The 23,815-nt window shown below is 40.5% G+C and overlaps 1 protein-coding gene across 3 annotated transcripts in view; it reads right to left on the bottom strand.

Moving 5' to 3' along the window:
• The window catches only part of DAB1 (DAB adaptor protein 1), a 1,108,601-nt gene that overhangs the window by 743,850 nt on the left and 340,936 nt on the right, over window positions 1-23,815 (bottom strand). The window lies entirely within an intron of this gene.

The following is a 23,815-nucleotide window of genomic DNA, read 5'->3' as shown; positions in this document are numbered from 1 at the left end:
GGGATCAATTAAACTCATTTTGAAAATTATATGTATACGCACACATATATACACACATATGTATATATATACATACACGTGTACATATATATGTACACACACTAATATAAAGAGAAAGTTCATGTAGAAAGCCTCCTTGAACACAGTAGATGGTCTGTAAATAATTTCATAATAATTACAGAATTAGATACAAATCTCATTCATCCTCCAAACACTCATTATCACCTACTATGTATAGGTTGTATACAAAGGCACAAAGGGAAATCGGATATATAGATAGTCTATCTATCTATCTATCTATCTATCTATCTATCTATCTATCTATCTATCTATCTATCTATCTATCTTATAAAAGCTATAATTAGGTATAGAAAAGACACTGGGAGCAGAGAACATAGAAGGGGTGGCATGTGTGTTCTCCAGAGCTGAGGTCAACCCCTGTCTTCCCACGTGTGGCTAGAAATGCATTCAAGTGTCAGAACACCACAGGCTTTACTTCTCAAGTCAATAGTCTCCATCCTTTATTTCAACTTCAGATGTCCGGGTTCACTTTCACTAAAAACACCTACTAATGCGTAGGAGTGCAGGATGGGAATAATAGACACGTCATGCTTGATGCTAATGATTGCTAACATGATTTTAGACTCTATGCCTAGATGAAACTGCAGTGGCCTTATGATTCAGCACTGACATTAAGCAGCATTGTGACCTCAGGGCAGAAAGGTACAATTACTATGTGCTTATTATATGCCAGGAACCATATCCTGGACTTAACAATTACTATCTCAGCCCATTTTTATAACCATGCCTTATGGCAGGTATCATTGTCCCTGCTTTCCAGGAGGAAACTAAGTCGTGGTAAAACTGAGCAATTTTTCCAGAGTCATAACAAAGAAGACCTCCGTTATTAATCCTAGTTATTCCCCAAGCAGCAATTGTTATTATAAACCACAGAAAGTCTCCTAGGGCTTTGAGATCAGGAGACTCAGGCCTACAGCATCTAGTGACTTGACCAAGGTCACCTAACAAGTGGCTGGAAAAACTTGGACATAAACCCTTGTGCCCTGATTCTCTCTAAAGTTCCACCAATGCATCAGGCTGTCTCTCCAGACTCTCCATCTCCAGTTTCAGTCTGTGCAAACAATGGAGACAGTGCAGTGATAGATCGTGCCTTAGAGCTATTTTAATAGCCCTGCTGTTTTGCTGGAGAAACACAGATGCTGAGAGTTGCTCCCCCTGAAGCCTGCAGCCGGGTTACTGCTTAGGCAGCCTCCAGATGCTGCTGTTTCCAAAAGACACCTGAAAACAGCCAAGCTTCCAAAGACACATGGAGAGGACAGCCTGGACATTCAAAGCGACGTGGCATTCATGAATAGCCACACTGACCCTTTGCCAACATAGGTGATCTGCCCATTTGGGTCAAGGTCCCAAGAAAAATGGATAACATTTTTCTCAGCCATTAGGATTCCTCACCTTTATCACTGAGGTTCACGCAAAACCCAACTCAAGGTCAGTGATGGCTCATCGTCAAGTCTCACTCTATAGTTAGATTTCCAGAAAAAGGAAAGGACACCACCATTGTACCTGGGATCTCATGAATGATTTTTAAATTTAATCTTTACAATAACACTGTGAAGTGATTGTGATCTGTTTTACAGATTAGAAAATCAAGGCTAGAAAAATAATGAAGCATCAAAATATAATACAGCCAATCTCAGGTAATAGTGTTTGACCATTGGTCTGAAGGTTCCGTGTCTGTTTTCTTTTCAGGAAAATAGCAGCACAGACAACATTCAATAGGTACATGTCATTCCCCTTCATGTAAAATATCTGACTCAAAGAATGTCTTTGGTATGTTACTCTTTATTCTAGCCATAGGAAAGCCAGATCTTTCCTATGGTTCCCATTTTTTAAAAAATGGTTCTCTGTTTCCAACAACTCTGATTCAAAATATGTCTTTGCTTACTCCTTTGGCAATGAGGGAAGGAGGGATGGAGGGAAGCAGGAGCTCAGATTTATCCAGAATCCATTTTCATAAATGAGAACCTTTTCACAGTGAAATAAATTTCCCACCTATGGTATCTCCGCATCTCATTCAGCATCCCCCATCTCTTGATTATCACTGTGGGTTGTAATGTACACTCTATTAAATGGGCAATAAACACAGCAAGGGTTATTGCCACACATAATAGCTAACAGAGATCTTGTCTTTTTCTGTCTTTCAGAGCCTTCCACACCTTCCTGCTACACCCTTCCCATCTCCCCACTAAAAGAGAAAAGCCAGAAAAATGCCTTTATGTTTGCAGAAAGTCTCATTAGTCATTCAAAAAACTGAGCACTTCATCACGGCCTCCAAATATGCTTTCCTTCCAGTATCCTCATCTCAGAAAATGCATTTCTATTAATCCGGCTGCTCAAGCCAGAACCCTAAGAATGGCTTCTCTTTCTCCTGCACAACTCTCATTAGGTCCATCTCAAAGTTATAATCTTCCTCATGAATGTTTTTTTAAATCCATCTTCACTGCCACCGTCATAATCCAAACCAGCAGTGTTTCTCTTTTGGACTAAAACTGAGACACACAACAGGTCTCCTTCTCCCCACTTCTATTTTTACCACTACTAACTATCCTCACCTCCCACCCATTTCCCAGCCAGTAACCAGAAGGATCTTTGGGAAAAACATAAATCCTATTGTGCTACCTTCCATTCTTAACACCAATTAGTGGGTGCTACTATGGACATGACACTAAGTATTTTTCAATGATTATTCATTAAAGCATAGTCAGATCTCCATTTTTGTAGGCAGAACATCTCCAATTTGCTCATGTCTCCACCCTTGTGCCATGTTCTCCAGTTTTTACATCATCCTGTTTGTCCTGTCCCAGGTAACTTCCAGGTTATGTTCCTTTTGCCTGAAACATTCTTTGCTCCAAATTAGACTTACCTTAAATGTCTGAAGAGTTGAAGAGTGCAAGAATGCCCAGATGGGCTTTCTGGGATTCCCATCCGAAAATATGTTGCTCATTCCAAATTAACCTATATCACTTCCCTGCTTATGAGTCTTCCCTGCCCCTCCCACAACTGCCTCCAGAAAAATGGCCCAATGTATTTTGATGTCACACAAAATTCTCATTGGCCTCATTATCTCATTGCCTGCACTGCTAGGTTCATCTTCTGCCACAGGGTCCCCCATACATAGGGCTCCATCAATACTATTTCATCTCTCTTGCATTTAATATGGTGAGGTCTTATTTCAACCTTCAAGACCAGCACTGTAAGTAACCCCACCATGGGTCACTGTCCCCACCATTACCACTATCATCATCACCTCCTCCGATTTCATCTCTACCACCTCTGTCACCACCAGTGAATAATTCATTAACTCTATGTCAGTCACTCTGCATATATATTTCATCATATTAGGTATCACAAGGTCAAACAGCTGATGATTGAACAAAGGCACTGAGACTTTACAGCCTGGAACCTTAACTGTGAGTCCCTTCCTATATTACTTGTACTTCCTTGAATGTCCTAGTGACTTTCTCTCTGCCTTGCGCCTGGTCCCCACCTGGTTGCTTGTTATAGTCTAGGTCTGGTATCTGGTGTTTTTTTTGCCTGCTGTGTACTCTGTCCTCTTGGAAAATTCCTTTAAGATTTTCTGTGAATCTTCTCTTGAATTCTTTAAAGAGTCCTCAGTGATCTTTCAATTTCTTTACATTATTCTACTGTAACAGTCACACTGTATCACAGTTCATTCCTTATCCAACTGTTTCATTCAGACCTGCAACCGTTAGATGCGAACTAGAGTATGGACCCCCATTAGACAGCTCTTTGACCTTAGGTGACTTAATGAACATTTGCCTCCAGGAATAAGTGAGAGATTTAAAGTAAGAACACATAGAAAGTACTTAGTATAGAGCATATAATAAATCCTCAATAAATTTGTAGAGATACATACATATATTTACTTCACTAAGTAGAGAGTTTCCAGAATGAGCCTTAGAAATAATCAATTTATGGCAGTAAGGAAGATTAAACACAAATATATTTGTAAATGAAGTAATCTTTTAAAAAATTGGGGGAGGGTTTCTAAGGCATATTAATGCCTATAATATACTAGAAATTGGTATTTTACCTTTAGAAAATAATTAGGGAATCCAAGGTATGGAGATAGCTTTGTAAATTGATCTAGTTATAAAAAAAAGTATGAAAACTTTTACTTTTAGCAATTTATTTAAAAGAAATGATCAGAGATGCATGCAAAGATTGATTTGCTCCCTCATAAAATACATGAAATGCCTAGTAGATAGTGTAAACTGTGCTAGAGCTCAATATTTATTGAAGTTGTAATTATAAGGAAAAATTTTGAAACAGTCTAAATATTCATCAATTATAGAATAATTTGTCTGGGAACATCAATGGCATCAAATAACTCTACTTAAAAAAAATAGGACACCAAAGAAACATAAAATATAATCCTAATATTTTGTTACATTTACATGGAATAGAATCTGTGAAGATGTAAATAGAAAGTTGTCAGTGAGTTATTCGAATGGTAGAATTATGAGTGATTGTAATTTTCATCTTGAGCTTTTAAAAATATGATTCTAAATTTAGATAATGAGAATGCATTACCCATGAAAGAATTAAAAATAACGGGCATGATTGAGAGATGTAGAAACTACAGAAATATAATCTTCCAAAGTGTTAAAGTGTTGAAAGGAAAGAATCTCCTTTCCATGCCACACAAAGGTCTCAAAAAAGAGCAGTAGTAAGATTTGGGCTTTGGAGCGCTATAGTGGCTCAACCATGACAGCACAGACAAAGTACTCTATTACCATGTGCCTCAGATTTCTCACCTAGTAATAATGATGATGATGACATTCAGACTCATTGCAGAAGTTAAGAAAATATGATCTCCTTTTTTTTTTAAGTCCCAGCCTCTGTTTCTAAGATCTATGAGATTTCTCTAGCACATCTCCTACATGCAAACAAAGTATTAGAAACCTTGGGACTGGAAAATGATTAACTTAAAAAAAAACAAAAACCCGACAACTTAAGTGGGTGGCTTAGACATCAGACTCTTACTCCATCCCCCCAAGATGGAAATGAAACCCAGCATTTCACTAAGTGGCTTTGACAGTGCTCCACCATGACACCAGGGGAAGGGTTCAGTGGCCAACCCTCCCCCATGATCAGAAGTGCCCCAGGTCTCCTACCCTTCTCTGATTTTCCATCCTGATTGAAGGATATGTGGAACAACTGTGTTTATAATTAGTATTTTTGTCATTTAAAGTTCACTAGATTTGTAGCCAATTATTGGCTAAAAAACATTTATTATTTGCAATACATTATTAGTTTATTATGGCTCATTGCTCTAAAATACTTCGTTTAATCCTTTGCAGGTCCTTAAACACAAATATGGCAGCTATTAGCAACCTCTTCAGTCAGGCATAAAATTGTACCCAGAGGCCTCATAAACAATAGAGTGCTTTGCAAAGATTAAATCAGTGTACACAGCTGTGAAGGAGGCCATTAGGAGATGCATTATCATTCTGTTTTACTGTTACTTTGTGTGCCACTCTGCTCCTGTCAATCCATCAGCAAGCCCTGCCCCTGCCCTATCAGTGGAGGAACCTCCAATCTTACCAGGTAAGAGGCAGCCATGAGGAGAGGTAAGGCCCCAGCCTGCCGACGTAAGGTCAAGGACACCTGGGTGCCATTGGGCAGAGTGAGTCCAGAAAAAGAAAGCATTGCAATGCTCACTTTCATCATGGAAGGGGGCTATGTTACAAGACTTTCTGGAAGATGTTCATTTCAAATAAATAATTGTTTTCCTGTTTGCCTTTGAATATTTACTCAAAATGTCTGCTGCCTCCAGAAAAAGAAAAGGGAAACTATCACTTATGAAGCACCTGTTATGCTTCATGAGCTCTCTCAGATAGTAAGCTATTCAATTTACAAGACAGAATTTGTGGATGCTGCTAAAGCCAAATGGAAACACGAAAAGTGAGCTAAGCATGAGGTGGACAATTAGTTTAGACCCTCCCCAGTATTACATGAGTAGTGCAAGGCTTCCCAGTGGAAGGCTGTCTAAACTAGGTTTGGAACGTAAAGGGAAATATAAGCAACAAGAACTATGGAGCTGTGGAAATGAGACAGAAAAGGATATTCCAGCCTGTGGATCAACATACGCGAAGGCATAGAAGAAGTATGAAAGAATGTGGTTTCATTAAATCCCTCCAACAACCTTCCTAGGTGAATAGCAACTCCGTTTCTGGGGGAGAAGCCTCTTACCTGCTCAAATCATTCTATCCCTGACTTCAGCCCCTTTTAGCTCTGTCCCCTGCATTGTCTTTTAGAGGCGAATGTAGCACAGTGACAAACAATGCAGGCTTTGGATTCATGTCCTAAAAGTCTGAATTCAGCCTGAATTGTGCTTCAGTTATTTTCTATTTGGGTGATCTTAGACAATTCACTTCTCTGATCATTTCCTAGCTGGCAAATGGGATGAAGAAAACCTACATAAGACTACTAGGAAACTTATATGGAATATATAAGAGCACCTAGTGTATTATCTCTGTCACTTAGAAGAGACCCAAAAATCATTGGTTTCCTTCCTTCTATATTTAGGAATCAGTAGAAAATGTGTCCCTTCTGGGAAATCTCTCAAAATTCACCAATTTAGAAATTACCTATAGGCAGGGGGATAGCTTACATTGGTATTTCCGGAAAAATTACATGTAGAAAGTTTTGAGAAAGACTGGCTAAATGGAATTAACTCAGCTTTGTATTCTGCTCACCTATGAGGTTCCCCAATGTACCTTCAAACTTTTTTCTCCCCACAATTGAATGCCCTTGGACACAGATACCCAGATACCTTAGAAGGATGTGGGAGAGGATAGGAGGAAGTGTAATGCTTGACCTTATTGGAAGAAGTTCCTCTTGGCTTGGTATACAGGAAGCTGGGGGAACTTAACCAGATTTGACTCTCTCAGGAAACCACCCACTGGCCCCATCACCCATATCCAACCCATGCCCATGTTTCCAGCCACAATTACTGACTAGCTGCTCCCTGAACACATCGGCACTGTTCAATCTTATATAACAGCATTTGTCCTTCCACTTCCAGGGATAGTCCTCTCCTGCCACCATAAAAATCCAATTCATCCTTTAAGTCCCAACATCACCTTTCTAATTGCTCTCAGGGAGGGACACTCACTCTGCCAGCGGCCCCACAGGGCAGAATTCACGCTTTCATTTCACATCTAACACCTTAGAGTCATCGGTCCCTCTCTGCTTCCTTAGTGTCCTGCAACATGAGCCATACCTCTTTCCTCTGGGTATTCCCAGCATGGGGAGCAAGCATGGTGTAATGTAAATCCCTGGAAAATGAACGGATCAATTTATCATCCAGGAGAAATCCTTGAAGGGACTCAGACACAGGGAAGCCAGCCTGGCACCGGGCCGTGTGCATGACTTGGGAGGAGTCATCGCAGCACCGGAAAGCAAAAGGCGGCTCTGCCGTGTCAGTTCTGAGTGGGCTTTTCCCTTCAACTCAGCCCACCAACCATTTACTCAGTCTCCCCTAAGAAACTAGTCATTTTCTGTTTGGTCTCTGACTAAGCCATTCTTCTCCTTTTTCTGTCTTGCTTTGTGACCCAGGAGACCAATGACTGTGGATGGTCTCATGGGGCTTCTTTGCCCTTTGGCTCTTGGTTGGCTTCTGCCAATGGGAAGCTCTGACAGGAGGTCAAGGGGCAGGGAGAACAAGAGGCATTGTGTGTCCTTCCCTCTCTGCTGAGGAGCCTCTGCAGCAGCTGTACCCCCCCAAGAAAGGTGAGTCCTGGGCAGCCGCTCCTCCACAGCAGACTCTTACCTGTTCTAACAATGCTTTGATTCCTCTCTTTGCCCTTTCAGCCTTGGAATTGGAAACAGTTCCTACGAGTGACAACCCTGCCTCACCACCCATTACTCAATCCCTGCGGACTTGAATCCTGCCCATGACTGCTCAAGGCATCCTTTCACTAAAGTGTGTTTATTTAAACTATCAGACATTAACCCTGTCTTCTGAGAGGGTTCTGGCATGGAGCCCCTCTAGAGAAGGAGCAAGTCCTCTATTTCTGAGCCCATTTGTGATGACCATGAGGGCACTCCAGGGCAGATCGAAATGTGGACATCGCCTATATGTGAGGCCTGTAATGAGCATTAATTCTAAGGTGCACTCTGGAAACATTTGCCATCTGATGGTTAGAGCTGTGAAGTGTCTGTTTTGCATAGCACCATGGGATTGGTTTGGGTCGGGCAGAGATGGAGAGACAGGAGGAAGGTAAAGGAGAAAGAACGATGTGGGGGGGGGTGGTCAGTTGATGGATTTTCTTCAGTCCTGCAGCCAATATTTAGTGGTCAGGCAGATGTGATCTGCTCTGTCTTCTGGCAGAGAGGAGTACTGCAGAGCATGGAGAGGTATGAGTTTAAGACACATTGAATCATGTGCTAGCTGTTGTTCAGCTTGGGCAAGTGGCAACCTCTTTGAGTTTCAGTATTTTATATCTATACAATGGGATAATATGCCTTCTTACACAGTAAAGAGAATGATATCATATTCCAGTATGTGGGAGAACTATCACCATGTTCCAGATATACCAACATTTATATAAAAGGTAGGTTTCTCTTACCTGGCTTCCGATAGTTGAACAGATTGCTAAATAAATGAATGAAGGAACATATCCTCTTTCAACAAATCTTTTGTTGTATCTTAAGTTGAGCTAAAATCTACCCTTTTAACTTTTACCCACTGGACTCAGACCTGCCTTCTAGAGCCAAGCAGAATAAATCAACTTGCCCTTCTAAATGAAAACCCTTCAAATATTCCTGCTTAATAAATTGAATAAATAGACTCCACTTTAATAAATTTGCCCTAGGCCTGTGGGCCTTTGCAAGGCAGGCAATATAAATGAAGATGATGTCTGCACATGAAATGCTTTGTGGACCATGTGACCTGGCCATTCTGCCTGCGGGGGGAGGGGAGAGGTGATTTAAAATGAGCCTGCAGTAGTGGTCAGACTATCAGCATTAGCCTTTCAGAAGCAAGTCAAGATACCACAACACACCTTGATTTTTTTTTGAAGTGCATCATGAATATTTTCCTTCTCTCTCTTTTTTTTTAATTTCTTCCTGCTTTCATTCATTTATTTGAAATATATTGAATACCTCTTTTGAACCATATAGTCTACAAAGCTCTTCCCATGCTTATCTCATTATCTCATTCAGAACTTACTCGAAGATAGAGGTACTGTCAGTATCTTCGTCATACAAATGAGAAAACTTTGACTCTGAGTCAAAAATTTTATCAAAGCCAGATAGTCTCGTCTGAAGAGTTCTACTGCATAATTTTATCTACAGAAGATTAGAGGGCAGTAGAAAGAAAAGGGGACAGACACACACACACACACACACACACACACACACACACACACACAAAAGCACACTGCATTAAGCCTTGAAGGGTGTTTTCAGGCAAAGAAGACACCAGGTCTGTGAGCCAAGGTGTGGTTTAGGACCCTCTATGGCTAGAGGAGTGGTTCATAGTTTGATGTGCCTGAAAAGTGTGGTACTTAGCTACAGCTGGCAGGAAACAGGGCTAGGTAGGCAGGCTGTGTGAAGCAAAGGAACGAGACACAGAACTAAGAAACTAGGACTTTCTACAGCTGTGATAAGGCAGCTTGGGGAACAGCCATCACTATCCTCCGAGGTTTAAGACTGATTTCATTGACTTCCACGCTCAGTGGCCTGGCTGCTCACCTACCATTACACTTCTGTCACCACTGGAGCTCAGGGATCATTTTTTTTAGGTTTACCCAGGACTGGCTAAAAACATATATTCAGCTTTTAAATCACTAGGAGAGGAAAAAAAAAGTTATGAAGATAAGATAGCCCATATAGAAAAAGATAGGAAACAAACGAAGGTCCCAAGAAAGCACAAAGAAGAGAAAGCATAAAACAAAAAGACAGGCAAAGACCAAACATATCAGTTATGACAGTAAATATAAATGGTTTAAGTTCCCGTAATAAAAGATAAAAGTCTTTCAGATTGGGTTAAAAGCAAAATTCAACCATATACTTCTTATAAGAGACACACTGTAAAACAAAAACAAGAAAGGAAGGGGAGGAGGAGGGAAGCTGAGCAAATATTTATCAAGCATACAAAGCAAACAAAAAGAAAGCTGCAACTGGCAACATTTCAAAGTAGAATTCCGGGTAAAAAACATTATAGGAGACAAAGAAGGTTATTTTATATTGACAAAAGGCTCATTTTATAATAAAGCGTGGAGACACACTATTACATAATGGAAAAATATAGAAGGCAAAATCTCTCCGATATCTAAGGAGAGAGTGATTGAAATAACCTCCTCCATACTGACTTTACAACCATCAGAAGACAAAAATAGCATACTTTCATTAATAAGTTATGCACACATCTCGAAAAAATGCAGAAATGAACTTAGCTGAGTCCTTACAATGTTCCAAACACTTCTAAATATTTACAAGTACTATTATCTCATTTAATCCTCACTATAACTTTCCAAGTGAGGAAATTATTATCCCTCTGTTAAAGATAAGAACAATGAAACCCAAGGAGACTGTCTTATCTATCTAAGTTATAACACAACTGAACTTCCATGGAGGTTGAAGTTGGTTTTATAACAAGGCAGGTGTCCCTGGCCTATCAACAGTTATGCTGACATTTCTCAAATAAAACAATGCATATCTCCTTTTAAAGAAAACTATGACATTGAGCATTCAAAGTAAGCAGAGGTCATCAAGAAAATTAGAATAGACAGAAAATACCATCAACTTGATCTGAACACAATACAATAGATCTACACTTAATGATGGCAAACCCTGGCCAAGGTAGAACACGTTGATAAGGCCCTGCTAGCTAGCTCACTCAAGCACTTACATGCACACCATATAGATCAGTCATGGGAATGTGACACTAAAATTCTGTATCAAACATATTTCATCCATTTACTAAAAGAATTATCATGACTGGGCTTCCCTGGTGGCACAGTGAGTTGAGCACAGTGCTCTGAAGCTGTCCACAGCCTCTGCAGTAGAGTTTGATTCCCGGCCAGCCAGGGAAATTCCCACATGGTGTGGCAGACCTCTCCTGTCATGCCCGCTGCTCCCCTCAGCAGTGCTTTTGGTCTGTCTGCCTGTTTTGCTCCCTGCTCTGTCTCTAGTGAATCCTCTCACCCTCCCGCGCCTCTGTCCTGTACCCCAGCTATTGTATAAATAAAAAAAATATATATTTAAAAAAAAGAATTATCATGACTAAAAATTATTTATCCCAGGCTTTTGGGATATCTACATTAAAATAATGCTTCAATAATACAAAAGACAAAATCACATGATTATTTTAATAGATCACTTGTTTCTACTGAATGTAGCCTGATGAAGTTGGGGACAGGACTGGTGATATTAAGAGACTAAGGCCAAATGGAAGAGGTGCTATATCACATGAGTTACCAAAAACAATGACTCAAACACAAACACCACTGCAGACATGATTAGGGGATGACCAAGTCAAACTACTAGCAAAAGTAAGGTTGAAGAACTAAGCTGGTTCTGAGCTGCCCTAATTCAGGATGACATCAAGACCTTGTGCAGGATCTGGAGCTGAGCATGGCATCCTAGGCGAGGTGGTGGTGGTGGAATTGAGGTTGAGGTGGTGGTAGTGTTTATGGGGGGAGGCAATGGTGAATACGTGACCCCAGTTTTGAGGAGGAGGTTCCCATGAAGTTAGACACTTAACAGGGTGGGGAATTCTTATGAGGGTCTGCTCCAAGATGTAATCCTCATACCTGAAGAAGAAAATGCCATGTCAAGATTAGAGGTCATGTTTGAAAATATTCCTAGAAAGTCAAACATAAGCTCAAGGGAATCTCTGAGTCCTTTAAATTCAAAGGCTTTCAGTAAAACAGGACTTCAGTTTCTGCAATATTATAAATTTGAGCAGCTATTCTTTTGAAAATGGGCTTGTTCATTGTGAAGCTAAAAACTGGGAAAGAAATTCTGAGATGCCCAGAGGAGTTTCTGTTGCTTTCTAATATCAGTCCTGGAGGATCATGTCACCAGGAGTGTCCTCACAAGGGACAGGGCACTGATTGTAAACATCAGGGTTGAGATTCAGGTTAATTGATTTCCCAGGCAAGTTCACTCATGTTTTGTTTTGATCATGTTTATTTTTCCCAATTAAAAATCATATATCCTTTGTGGACAGTTTGGAAAAATCCCCAACAATGCCCATAAATAACATCTGGCAAATTTGCCTTTTTCCTTCTAGTAATTTATTTTTTCTGACTATAGAGAGGTGTATGTATGTGTGTGTGTTTGTGTGTGTGTGCATGTATGTGTATGTATGTGTATATATATACATACACACACATACGTAATTAGGGAAACAGCTTAGTTTTTACTTCATCAGCATGTGCGGGAGTGGGAGCTTTAATGGAAGACAGGAGAATTGCAGGTGGGTTAGCTATCGGTCTGGTAGGCTAGACAGGGCACAGTGGAGAGAATAGGAGGGGAAGTAGAGGAGGCATCTCTGGGCTAACTCAAGGAGCCTCTGTGAAGAGAAGGAAGAACTAACATGGAGGGCAGAGAGGGTTGAGAGAAAAAAAAATACAATGGGAGAACAGTGGATTTCAATGCAGGCACCACTGTTAGTGCCTAGACCCAGTGATCCATGTGCCCAGGTCCTGACAGGAACCTAGGGGTGGGCAGCGATCAATTCTGCAGTGCTTTAGCCTCCTCTGCTTCACACATGCTGGATATGCCCTATAAAATCCATTAAAGAAACAGGTTCAGGATACGAAGGTCGTGCTCTCAAAAGGGGGTAGAGCTGGGATTTAATCTTGAGATCACTTAACTCCTGATAATGTGGTTGTTTTTAAATGAGGAAATGATGCCATCTCTATAATAAAATAGAAGTTGATCATACACAAAATTATTTTTTTAATAAAGACAGACAAATGCAGACACCAAACTGAAATCCTTTATGTTTAACTATTATGTTCCCTGGATTCTCCCTAGGAGCAAGAGTGACCTGAATGCTCTGTATTCAGAGCTGGGTGGCCTGGCCTGGAGATTCTGGGCTGTTTCTGGTCAGGCTAAGGAAACCGTGTAGACAATGTGGTGTACCCCATGCCCCCCATGAGGATGCCTGCCTTGCCTTCTGTATCTGACACCATCCTGCTTTCCAACACTGTTTTTTTTCCCATTTGACTCAGTGATCTGACCTAGAGCGACTATGAGTGATTTGAAATTTCAGCATTCCTCTTTCAACTCTCTCATAAGAATCTCTTCTCTTTTAATGATGCTCCCAATGGCTCCTTGTCCATTCCTTTTCATTTCTGCTAGGTACTTTTAAGTTGGGTTTCCCTTCCACCCCCTGCAAACTCTCCAAGGCTTAGCTTCAGAGACTGGGCTCTCTCAAGACCCAATCAATTCTAACATTCAATTAAGCTAATTAAGTTCAGGTTGCCATCAATATATTTCTTAATTATGGCTTAAACACAGGTAAAGCCTAGAATTGTTCATCAACCGCCCTTAGCTTCAGCTGAAAGCTAGCATCTACCATTAAGAATTCCCATGGGTCAAATCAAGGTTCTGACAATAGTTAGAAAGACCACATGTGTATTTGCATAAGATTTGCATATATCTACATAGGTTAGTCTCTTTGCAGTAGATTTCCAATTAAAATGTTATTATTTCAGCCTTGAAGTTGTTGTTTCCCGATTCTCCTTTTCTCTAGCAGCATTAGCAACACCTGTTCACTTTGACGTTGGTTTCTGGGTGAAAGGAGGCCAGACAGTGAAGAGACAGGACAGGCGCTGAGATCTACAGCTGTGTAAACCCTAAACATCAGCACATAACGTGGGGTGGGCTCAGTGTAGGGTAAGGTAAAAGGTATCAGGCTTTTCTGCCCTCCCGCCATCAGGATAGATGAGGGAACCCTGTGATCCTGAATGCATCCTGATGGCAGGAACCTGAAGTGGGTACACCTGCGCTAAGACTGTGCTTTTTTAAGGGCGGCGTCATGGGGACGCCAGTAGAGGCAGCAGAAGCTGAGAGAAGCCAAAAGAGAAGAAGCCCGAAGCAGAAGCAGAGAACGCCAGAGAGCCCAGATAGAGTGAAGATTTGCTGGGGGTTGGGAGGACTGCCAGCCTCCCGGCCCCCCAGCACCCCTGCCTGCCACGTACCCGCTGAACCCCAATAAAAACCTGCAAAACCATTGAGGACTCTGACTCCTCCTTTTCTTGGTCTGCATGGGATCAGAAAACCTGCTCTGTGTCCTGTCCTGCTCTTACACTCACCTAGCAAGTAGGAGTTTTTTTTTTTTTTTTTTTTTGGTATAGAAGACACCGCAAGTAATATTAGAGGAGTCTTGGAATAGCTGCTGGGCTGTTAAGCAAACAAGGACAGGAGTTGCACTGGATGACCGGGCTGGTCACCACCTCTCCTTTCCTGCTCACTGTCTTCTGCCTTTACTCCTGCCTGGCGGCACATTTCTTTCCTACCAGTGAGTCTTATTTTCTAGCTAAACATAGATACGAGAAGTGTCTTTCTGAAACACAAGACTGGTCGTTTCATTCTTCTGCTTGGAATGTGCCCCCAGTGCTGGAGTTGTGAACGCTACAACATTCACGTAACATGAACATTCCTTCATGCAGCAGTCTCCCTCTCTCCAGTGGGATGTGTTGACTCTACTGTGGGCTCCTGCCTAGATGAACCATCTGCATTAAACCAAATTAGTGGTTTCCATAGTATGTTATAAGGGTCTGAGTGATTCTGAGGGTCATGCTTCAAAGGTTAATTCCTGAGATGAGGGGGTTTCCCAGGCTTTAAGAATTATAAAGAGAATGCACTCTTTAGACTTCAATGCCTGTTTTAACCAGAGCAGCTCTGTTTTTGGCTCATATTCCACGTTCACTCATTCAACATACCCATTAATACTAAGTGTTTAGGGCTTCCCTGGTGGTACAAGGGGGTTGGGACAGCCTACTACAAGGCTGGCTGCAGCCGCTGCAGCGTGAGTTTGATCCCTGGCGAGGGAGCTTCCCATAGGGCACAGCAGACCTCTCCTGTATTGCCTGCTGCTCCCCTCAGCAGCGTATTTCGGTTGGTCTGCCTGTTCTGTTCCCTGCTCTGTCTCTGTTGAATCCTCTCACCTGCCTGGGCCTCTGGCCTGTACCCCAGTTCTTGTGTGCATAAATGGATAAATATTAAAAAAAAAGAAAAAAAAATACTAAGTGCTTACTATCCTGAATACTGCACCAATTCTTTGAAATACTGCCTTGAAAATAATTTTCTTAAAAATTTCTGTAGTCTTAAGGCTTTGATGTTCCCATCGCTGAGTAAAAATTATCCTACAATATACAACTGTTTATTAGGGTCTATGACTGGGCCTAAGGCTCCGCTTCTGCCAAAGGAGAAAGGAAGAGCCTAATGTGGGAAGGAAGAAGTTTCTATCCCCCAGGTCCCTCCGAGCAAATGCACTTTTAAATGTGTATTCTAATCTTCATAACAACTATGAGAAGGATTATTTTATGGATGATGAAAGACAGGGTCCCTGATATTAAATCATTTATCCAAGATGATAAAAATGAGAAGCTTGGATTTGAACCCAAGTGTCTGCTGCCAATGCTCTTCTGTTTCTACCACACTTGGGAACAATCAGATATTTGCAAGCGCTGGTCTGGTGCTTCTGTCTTGAATGTGCAAACTGCACTTGGCATGTGGATGACTGTAATGAACCACATTAATAAGTTAAAGCAGAAGACTGATATGTGGGGACAGGTGGAGAAGGCCTGGTAGTGGGAGGGAGGCACGATGCCAGAGACATGAGATTCAAATGGTAAGACCCTGAAAATGGCCTTTATGTGAATTCTTCAGTGGAGTAGTTATGTTCAAGTCTTGGATACAAATCTCTAGATATGAAGATATTAAAGAAAAAATGATTTAATCAAATTGTAAAATTTAATAATCACTATATTTTCTGTAATTTTTTTTAACTCAGGGAAATAAATGCCCTAGCCTTAAAAGAATAGAGCAACAGTAGATTTCAGAGTCAAGAATTCTGAGAAGAGGAATATCAGAAGACTGGATTTTGATTACTTTCTCATCAAATAGAAAGAAGGCCATGGTAGGGCTCATAGTGGGTCACTTCAGGGTATTGGGTGGGGTGAAGAAGCAAGAAATACTACCAACTCAAAACCTGAGTCTTGGCATTTGCAAATATGCTCTTAGTTAAGCCTCCTCCATTCATTTATTTATTACATGCTTGCTGAGTTACCATCCAATGCCATATTCTCCTGGGACCATAGGGATAAAGAATGCTAGCAATGTCCCTGTCATCATGGACTTGACATTGTAGTTGCAGGTAATTTAATAAAGAAAAAAATAAACAACAATGATAATGTCTGGCAAAGATAGATGCTACAAAGAGTATTAACATGCGAGTTTCTGGAACACGACAAAGGTACAAGTCAAGGAAGAGGTCTCTGAGAAAGTGATGTGTACAGAGACTGAAATGGAGGGAAAAACATACAAATACTTAGAGGAAAAATGAGGGAGGAAGAGGTAAAAGGCTAAAAGTGGCAAGGGGAAGCCAGACCACAGAGTCAAGTAGCTTTTTTTTACACCTATGTTCAACCAGAGCATAATATGGAGCCTACAAGGAAGTCTGAGGAGGAGGGTGATGTGATCGGACATAGTTTTGACATGATTACCCTGACTGCTGTGTGCAGATCTGACTAGATGGACAAGGGCAGATGAATAGAGACCCGGGGGCTATCACAGTCATTTCCTCTGCATGGATTAGAGAGAATGTGAGGTTGGAAAGATCAGGGTACATTCTGAAAGTAGTCTTGGCAGTGTTCGTTGTGGGATGGATACACAGTATGAAAGAAAGAAAACCACAGACATGATTTAAAGACTGGTTCTGACCCTGGGACTGGTCTGGAAATTATCTGCAGAGATTCAGGATCCAAACCTTGGGACTATATGAAGTCCCTAGAGGGTAAGTGTAGCCAAGGGAAGAGAAAAGTCTAGAGAGTTGCCTCATACACTCTCATTATGAGAAGGTGAGTCATTTTATATCTATTTTACCAATTAAAGGTAATCAGATAATTAGGATGCTTCTTCCCAGCCACTAAAATTGTTTCTCCAGAAGCATGTGCTGCAAACCTGTCACACATCTGACCTACCCTGTGAGATGAAGAACTGCTCAGTGATAAAGCAAGCCATATAGCTTTTTATTTCAAGCCCATGTTAACTAAAGCAGTTACTTTACATTTAAAAAGTATATTGTCAACATCTATAAAATGTGGTAATTATACATAAGGGTCTCAATGGGGATGAGTTCAAGAGCTGACTGGACATGGGAGGGACTGTGGATCACACACTTGGGGTATGAAGTAATAATCAGCACCTAGAACAGGGTCTGGCACACACAAGGCACTTGATAAATGTATGTTCACTGACTGAATGACTGCTGCTGTGGAGAATATGATCCATGTGGCTATTTGGCAGGCATCCCACTCAACAGAAACCTAAGCATTTAAAATGTGCCCATTGGGATCACCTATGTTATCGCCCAGAAGTTAGCAAGAAAGGGACTTGTCCAAGTCAAAGAAATAAATGGAACAAAGTATAGAAGGCATGAGGAAGTTGAAAGTAAAGCAAATCTATATTTGGAAATCATTTATTATTTTTTAAAGATTATTTTTATACAAGAACTGGGGTAGAGGCTACAGGTGTGGGAGGGTGAGAGGATTCACCAGAGACAGAGCAGAGAGCAGAACAGACAGAGGGACCAAAATATACTACTGAGGGAGCCTCAGGTGAGACAGGAGAGGTCTGCCGTGCCATGTGGGTAGCTCCCTGGCCGGCCGGGAATCGAACTGGTGCTGCAGAGGCTAAAGACAGTCTCACAGCACTGCCTGTGCTCAACCCGCTGCACCACTGGGGAGGCCCTTTGGAAATAATTTAATAAAAAAGACAGGCAGCATTATTTAGACCTAAAAACCCCTCTTGCGAAAGTGCTGAGGAAAAAAAAAATATGAAAGAAGGTGATGAAAGAAGGTTAACCGTTCAAGTGATACTCAGAACATATCATCTCTAGGAGTCTCAAAGAAGGAACACAAGGAGGAGTATACAACACTGGCCGCTGTAGAAGAGTTCTGTAGACAATGGAGATGAGATGAATAATAGAACAAGTGATGAGGATGATGATGATGGCAGCTTGACTTATTATGTAGTTTTTTTCTGATTGTCATGCACTATTGCAAGCACGTTACATATAATAACTCATTTTATACTTATAATTCTATGAGATAGTGACTATTATTATCTATAGATTATATAAGATGAATCTTCACCAAAAACATTAAGTAACTTGTCAATGGCTATGTAGCAACGAGAATGAAGCAAGCAGAAAATACAACATACGTACAGGTGGGGGTCACCTAAATGTTGGACTTGACCTCCACCAGGACAGGTAAGTTTCTCAGGGTCTGGCAGTGGTATCATGCCCAAACAAAAAAGCTGGGACATGTAGTATTGATGGACTGATGAAATTCTTTTCAAGCTCTCTTTTTGCTTCCAGCAACTCCTTTCAATCAGGCTCCTCACGGTAAGAAGCCACTGATACAATGGCCAAAAAACATCTTAGATGTGCTGAGATCTTACCTGATTAAGAAACTGAAGTTGGGGAAACTGCTCACTCCACTAACCTGAGGGGTACTTAGTCACATGAGCAACTCTTAAGGGAAATCCCATTTCCTGACATACCAGAGCTGTGACTCTGGGTGCGGAATGCAGACTTGTCATTGGTCAGAGCTCTGTGCCTGGAGCAGCCCCATGTTCCCTCTTGCTAACAACCTATTTTCCATCAGGTACTCCTGCAGGGAGTTGTCATTTGAGTCCTGAGGGGATAAAGCAACGGTCTGTAAAGGCGAGAGGACAAAGCTTCCCTAAGTGGCTGAAATACCTGTTTTGTGTCTTTTAGACAGGCCTCCAAAAGTCAGATCCATTTCCTAGCCTGGAATTATTCATCTCCACCAGTTGGCTTGCTGACTTATTCTCATCAACTTTTTTTTTTTTTTTTTTTTTTTTTACTGTATTATATTTAGTCATTTCTATTAACAAGTGAAGCTCTGGGAATTCAAAGTTAACATACTTGATGGTTATCTTTTTGCAGACTCCAGAAGAATTGCCTTGTGTACCATGTTATTCTGTTGTATTTTACCCAAATGGACATGTTACCCAAATGAACCCACTGCCCTCCAGATTTATGCAAATTCTCCTGCCCACAATATCATTCAGGAAGACTGAGTCCTCCAGGCTCACATCGTGTATACTGGGACACTTCTGCTTAGTTTCTGTTTGACTTTTTTGAGTTTTTTAGACAGAATTCTCTGCTGAGCAATGAATATCATATACTCCTGCTGAACTTCTTCAAGTCCCGTGGTAACTGCACTTGGATTTTTCTGCAAAAATGTCAGTGGAGGGGCAGGAATGAAGATTATAATAGATTGTGACCTCTACCAATTTCAATTTCCTTGGCTGCTGATAACATCTCAGCTCCCACAGCTGGGCCTTGAGGTCTGAGTTCTTCTCCAGCTACAGGAGAGCCTGAAGATGCTGGACTTAACTACTCTGGTGTCTCACCTTTGGGCTTCACTTCATGCTCAAGTTGAATGTGACTTCTCCTTGTTGAGCCTTGCTGCTTCAACATCCTTCACATTTACTTCCTATTAATGGTTCATATTTGCTGCTCACACCAAACATTTCCCTCTTTGGCTCTCTGCTTTACTTCCCAATTAGAGTTTTTACTATATATGTATATATATATATATATATATATATATATATATATATATATATATAATGTTGTATTCACTTCATATCATATATAGAGGATATTCTATGTGCCAGGCACCTTAATAGACACTTTATAATATTGCCCTTATCCTTAAAACATTTCTGCAAATTGTACTGTGCCATTTTACAGATGAGAAAACTGAGGCACATTTAGATAAGTGATTTATGCATGTTGTCAGAGATACAAAGTGGTGGGCCCAGAGGACTTGAGCCAATGTCTAGTTTGCTTTGAAATCTGAGCATTTCACATGATGCTATATAATGCACATGCATTTTGGATCATTCTGCTCTTGTCTATTCAACCTAACGAATATAACTGCATCCCCTAGAACCCTTTAAGTTGCCCTGGCAGTGGTCTTTCTCAGTATTAGACATGGAACATATTTCCTGAGATGAACATAGAGATTAAAGTGGAAACATATAAGGAACATGGGTGGCTGGATGGGCTTCAATTTGATTTACAGTATCTGTTTCACCAGTATGAATATTGCCTGCATAAAAATAAACACTATTAGACAAAGCTCACTAGCCCCACAGTGTTGTTAATCTCCCCTTAACTAGAAATAAGAACAGCAACAGATCTAGTTCACCTATTGCATTTATATTCTGGTCTTCAGAGATTTTTTTTACTCTCTGTACTTTGAGGTGGGCTCCAAAACACACCTAGTATCCCTGTAAATCTGATTGGGCAGAGGTTAAGAGATGTCTTTAAGGAAACAGTGAATTTAGGATACGTATAACTAGAGCCTGGCCTTCAGATGTTTGGATTTGTGCTTTTATGAAAGTTAGGACAGAAAACAAAATGTAACTTGAAGGGAACTAATATTTGCTGAATTACCTACTCAGTACAGTATGGGGGGGGTCAGAGAAAAGGGAGTAGGATAAAAAAAATGGGGGTGGGAATTGAATGAGGACTATAACCAAGATGAAAATGTATACATTGTGCAAAAAAGAAAAATTATGTAAAAATATATAAAATAAAATTAAATTAAAAAATAGAATATTGTCCCCTGAATTTTATTACACTCTTATGTTGCCAACATCAGCATGAATTAGGTGTTGTTACTGTTCTTCATTTTCAAGGTTAGGAAACTGGAGCCCAGAGAGCTCATATAACTTGGCCAAGGTCACAGGAGCCATAGAATCAGGGTTGCTCAAGGGCCTATGGGACAGCAGAACCATTCTCTCCAGGCTTCCTCCAGGCACACTTTTCTTCTCCATTATATCCAAGATGCCTAAAGAACTGCACACCATGTTTCAAACACACTCCAGGCGCTCCTGCTGGTTGCTAGGTAACGTTGCTTTGGCACAATCTGGTGAATATCGTCATGGTTATCTTGCCAAAAAGAGCTGGTAATCAGGATGGGGGGGAGGCAGGCTCTTGTTTTCAGAAGACTGGGCTTGGTTTTTAAAAGCTACAGAAGTATCTATGGATGATTAGGATCCAAGGGTCCAACAGCTTTGCAATGACAGCATAAATATTGTGTGCTGGATGGACAGGCACCAAATGGGGACATTCCCTACTGCCGTGTGATGAGAAAGCTGGCACTTCTGAGGACTTTCAAAACAAATAAACACTCCATATGCCAGAAGGAAAAGCATGGGGGAGGCCTGTTCCAATTGGAGATGGAGATGGTGAAAACCATTCCCCTAGGAAGCTGAGACCAGGCTGGCAGTGCTGGTGGAGAGCAAGTTGGGTGGCTGACCCCAGGCCTGGCTTCCCTGACCTTTGGCCCTGTCATGGGGTAACCTGCTGAGGTAGCAGAAGAGCAACCCACAATACTTATTCCCACTGACTCAGAGACATACTAAGGTGGGGCTGGAGACACAGGTGGTGGGGAATTATTTGTCTCAGCAGCTCTTCTTCCCAGGCTACAACTAAGCAAAGGGAAACAGCCCAGTCACCACCTGGGTTGCAAGCATCTACTTACATCAAATATATCTGTATTCAAAGCCCTGCTCCAAGGTGTGCATTATTGGGCAAGTTATCTACAACTTTGCAGATCATTTTTCTCATCTATCAAATAGAGATGATAACCGATTTTACCTTAGCTGGTTGTTGTGATGATTCAATAATATACTGCCTTTATGTGCTTAGCATAATAGCATATCCTTGATAATAACTTATTTTATATTATATATGCTATTTATTAGATATATCATGTGTTATTATACTGTATTACATACGATAATATATAAGCAATAACAACATGTCATTGTTGCTATTATTACTATTATAGTTGTTATTATTATCTATTATCAGGAAAAAAACACTTTTTTTAGAATAGAAGAGACACAAAGAGTTCAGTATTTTTCTCAAGGTAGCAGTCATCTCTTCTAGAGTATGATCAAGTAGCTATTCTCTCTCTGCTGAAATGCACCCAGTGATGAGGAACGCAGCAGCTTAGTGGCAGTCTATTTCATTTTATTCCATTTGTTGGACAGCAATGGAAAATAATCCAATAAATTGAGACAGTCTGCTTCCTTATGGTTTTAGTCCTGTGGCACCACTTCTGCTCCCTAAGTTTACAAACCATAACAATACTGATGTTTATCAAACTCGTACTTTATGTCTAGTATCAGTCTAAGAGATCTATTCATATGTACTCACTTAATTCTGACAATAATCCCTTGAATGAGATAATATTACCTTGATTTTACAGATTGGCAAACTGAGGGAAAAAAGTTATCTTTCGTGTGCTTGGTTTCAAGTATTTAAAGTTAGAGCTTGTCTTATTCATGAAACTAAATTTATTAAACATGCTCAGTGTCTAAGATTGCTATGTGCTAATTTCTTGGAATATGGATGGGGAGGTAATACTACTGCTTCACTTGGAAAGGAAATTGAAATGGCAGGTCACAGACTGGAAGGAAATTTTTGCAAAATATTTATCTGACAAAGAACCTGCATTTGGAATATAGAAATTCTTACAACTCACAAATAAGGTAACTGTGTAAAAATGGCTATTCCACCAAAGAAAGACAAAGATAACAAAAACTTGGAAAGAGACTGGGAAAGATTCACTTTTAGGGAGTTGTAAGTTAAAAACAGATTAAGTATAAGCACTAGACCGTATCAGTCTAAGATTGAACAAACTGTCCATACCAAGGATTGACAAGGAAAAAGGACCAACTGGAACAGTTTATACACTGCTGGTAGGACCGTTTTGGAAAAGTGCTTGGCAATTTCTTTAAAGGTGAAATATATAACAATTATACAAACCAACAGTCCCACTTCTAGATATTTTCTCAAGGAAAATGAAATCATATCCATACACAAAGATTTGCATGCAAACACATAATTACATCAAGAATTGCATACAAATTCTCACAGCAAATTTAGTAGTGACAGCCAAAAATTCAAAACTACCCAAATGTCCAATAGGTGAACAGATAAAATAATTGTTGGCATAGCCATAAAATGGAATAATGGTCAGCAATGAAAAGTAGCAAACCATTGCTATACTTGACAACATGGATGAATGTCAAATTAATGATGATGAGAGAAAAATCCAAAGATATATACTTTAAGATTTCATTTATATAAAATACTAGAAAAAGCAAAGTAGCTGGAGGGACAGAAAGCAAGTCTGCATTGCCTGGACCTGAGTGCCATGTGTGTACATGTTTGTACACATATGTGTGTGTAAGAGGTATGTGCAATGAGGGGAGTTAAATTATAAAGAAGCATAGGGGTATGATGGAAACGTTTATTATCTTAATTGTGGTGATGTTTCAAGGGTATATGCCTATCTCAAAACTGTACACTTAATTATTATTTTTTAAAGATTTATTTACTTATTTATACAAGCACTGGGTACAGTCAGAAGTGCGGGAGGGTGAGAGAATTCACCAGAGCCAGAGT

The sequence above is a fragment of the Talpa occidentalis genome, unplaced genomic scaffold (genome assembly GCF_014898055.3).
Source record: "Talpa occidentalis isolate TD23 unplaced genomic scaffold, MPIMG_talOcc4v2.1 talOcc4.9, whole genome shotgun sequence".
NCBI lineage: Eukaryota > Metazoa > Chordata > Mammalia > Eulipotyphla > Talpidae > Talpa > Talpa occidentalis.
This window is presented reverse-complemented; position numbering and strand designations above follow the sequence as displayed.